This window comes from Xenopus tropicalis, chromosome 2 (genome assembly GCF_000004195.4).
Source record: "Xenopus tropicalis strain Nigerian chromosome 2, UCB_Xtro_10.0, whole genome shotgun sequence".
Taxonomy (NCBI): domain Eukaryota; kingdom Metazoa; phylum Chordata; class Amphibia; order Anura; family Pipidae; genus Xenopus; species Xenopus tropicalis.
Genome location: NC_030678.2, coordinates 96,519,866 through 96,523,268, shown reverse-complemented (window position 1 = coordinate 96,523,268; position 3,403 = coordinate 96,519,866).

Sequence of the window (3,403 nt, the reverse complement as noted above, 5' to 3'; positions counted from 1 at the left end):
TGTGCCTGCCAATCACTAGAGATATTTCACCTGAATACCAACCCCTCATCAAGCACCCGCCCACATTCTAAATCTCCGCCTCTTACTGCGTCCGCTGAAAAGTGGGGAAATCTAACAAAATCACATGACATTCTCAGTTGATTGACACGTCACAGTATGATGTCATTTAAATTCATGTATTAGAAGTTGAAAAAAGGTTGCACTAGAGTGTTCTACTCACTGTGATGCAGCAGGGAAGAAAATGTTTTTTTTCTTTATTTCAACAGTGATTAATGCATTGCTTCAAAATAAAAGTGACATTATTAGTATTACTTTGCATTTAGTATTAATGCCAAGTCATTGTATATATCTGGTATTATTGCATTACAGACAGTTAACAAACTACATTTTCAGTCTTTGGCTAAGTTATACTGACATTAAAAAACTACTCTTCAAAATACAAATGCACATAAAAAGTTCCCTATAGGTCATGTTGATCATTTTTTGCTGATAGGGCTGCTTTTGTAAGTAAATGCTACTTGAAGTTCCTAAACCTGACTGTTTTGCCAACCTGACTGTCCCTTCTCAGCCTGTCAGTTATAGCTTTTAATGCTAACGGCCTCCTGCTGCACAAATATGGCTGCCCCTTTATAGAGGAACATGGGGGATCAGATAGGGAATGTAAAAGCAACAGGCAAATGCATTTATGGCAACATTATAAAGAGCATGCAAAGACAATGTTATGACAGTTGTAAAAAGGGTTTAATTTCTGGTGTCAGTCAGGGCCGGAACTAGGGTTAGGCAGCTGCCTAGGGTGCAACGACTGGGGGGCGCCAGGCAGGAGCCTCTCTTGCCTACCCCTAGTAGCAACCCTCCATTTTCATTGTCCCCGACACTTGTCATTACGCGGGGGGACAGTGAACTATTGCTTCGCTTTGCATCGCAACCCCCCCTGAACTGCGCATACGCGCCAAAACACACGGGGGGTGTTGCAATGCACAGGTGCAGGGGCGAGGTGGCCGAACAGGTTGCCTACGGGCGCCAGTCGGCTCAGCCCACCCCTGTTTTCAGTATCTTATTACAATCATATACATAGAGTTCCCCTTTGGCTAACTGGAGATTTGTTTTCATAAATACTGTATGCTCTAAGAATAACATTCAAGAGGCGGTGGTTACAAAGCACTCTAGAAAAAAGCTGTTAACCTCATGGATCTGCAGGTTGCTCACAGGATGCTGCCTGGAAAGATTTCTGTGTTTTTATATGACATTTCTGCTTTTTTCCAAAAACGTAATTCTCATTATTTGTGAGACCCATTGCTTTAACTTTTTAATGTATTTTTTATGTATTATTTACAAGCAGTTGCTTCCATGAGGCAAGGTGAGAATGTTGCCTCAGGCGGCAGTTCCCTGCAAGTTATCAATAGCCGCTCCTGGTAACATGTAATTGCGTTCTCTGTACTAGTGATACAGCCCTCAACCCACTCCAGCGCTAATTTCTGAGCACATGGGATGAGGGGAAAGGCCACCTTAGCGCATTCCAGAAATGGCCCTGACTATTTGGGGGAATATGAACTTTTATAAGCAATATTCTCTTAATCCACAGTATGCTATTATGTTATTCTCCTGCTGATTCTGTTACTGCTGTTGGTTTTGTTTGTTTTTTACAGTTAGTATGGTAACATATTTGGTGTATAATATATTTGAATATTGTGGGACTCTTGGAGCTGGTTAATATATTACCAAGAATAGGCAATGCTAGGGGGGGGGGGGGGCTACTAGGCACATGCCTCTTCTACTCCCCTATTCCATGCCGTGTCCCTCCACAGTCCACTCCCTTGAGGTGATAGTATGGGTGTCGCGCTTACCCAAGCACACTCACGAAGCTCCCCCTCTCCTCACTGCCAGCCCGCGTGAACACTGACTGAGAGTAGGGTGATGTGACAGGAGAGGAGCAGTGCGGCAGGGATGTGGCCAGCTGGGCACCCAGCCGGCCAGGCTTGGCACTGTATATTCATATACTACCTAGAACCTTCTAGGGGTGGACTATATATTGAATAGTAAATGGGCCACAAACTCAAAACAGTATGACAATAAGTATGAGATAAGGAATACTGTCATGGGAAAATGTGTTTTTTTTTTTCAAAACACATCAGTTAATAGACCTTCTCCAACAGAATCCTGCATTAAAATCAGTTTTTCAAAAACACAGATTTTTTTATATTTAAATTTGATAAATATCAGTAACACTTTACTGCTGAGCTGCAAGTTGGAGTGATATCACCCCCCTCCCTGAAGCCGATCAGCAGAACAATGGGAAGGTAGCAAGATAGCAGCTCCCAGTAGATATCAGAATAGCACTCAATAGTAAGAAATCCAATTCCTGCTTGGGACTCCTCCAGTTACATGGAGTAGGAGAAACAATAGGTTATCTGAAAGAAGTTCTAATGTGTAGCACTGGCTCCTTCTGAAAGCTCAGACTCAGGCACAATGCACTGAGATGCCTACACACCAACAACTTCAAAAAATACATTTGTTGGTTCAAAAATTTGAAATGGTAAAGTGAATTATTTGTTATATAAACAGTGTAATTTAGAAATAAAATATATACCATAAAAATCATGACAGTATCCATTTAAAGTGGAACTTCACCCAAACACAACCCAAGTTTTTTGAAAAGTAAACATAGTTTCAAGTAACTTTGCAATATACATCAACTAAAAAATGTGCAGCCTTTTCATGATCTTTAAGGTAATATGGTTTGAAATAGTTCCCTAAGCCTAGCCCCCTGTTCTCCTGTTGGTTTGGCTGACTACTTTGAGACTAAAATGTAACAGTAGTCAACCGCAGCCAGGCTTTAGCCTGCATCCTCCAAATGCCACAATTCCCTACTCGTGATCTCAATAAAGAAAATAACATCAGTGCAATGCATTGTAAGTTATGTAGTTCCTGCATGCTGCCTGTAAGATGTGAAGAAGTTGTTACAATTTGTAACATCATTGTTTTAGTCCCTCCCCCCTGCCAGGATTTCAAATGATGCAGAAAGAGAACTGTTTTGCAGCTGAATTTCAGCATATAAAAATGGTATTTATTCCTACTTTTTTTGGAGGAACAGATTACAGGGATAGGTATATTATGGCTTTATGTGTAGTGTGGGACTCGTTAACACATTTTAGTCTGGAAGCATATCATCATTTATCTGTTATAATTTGGTATCTGCTTTGTATAAGTTAAAACACAAATAAAAATTACTGAAAAGAAAATTTGGTTCAGCTTTAATGATTTATCTCTTTTTGATCACTATTAACCTTTACTGCTGACCCCCACGAGACAGCATAGTTGCTTTCAGGAATTCATGATATGTTTATAAACCATTTTCTGTGTAAAACCGATGGATTACAGATACTTCATATCTACTCATTAACTG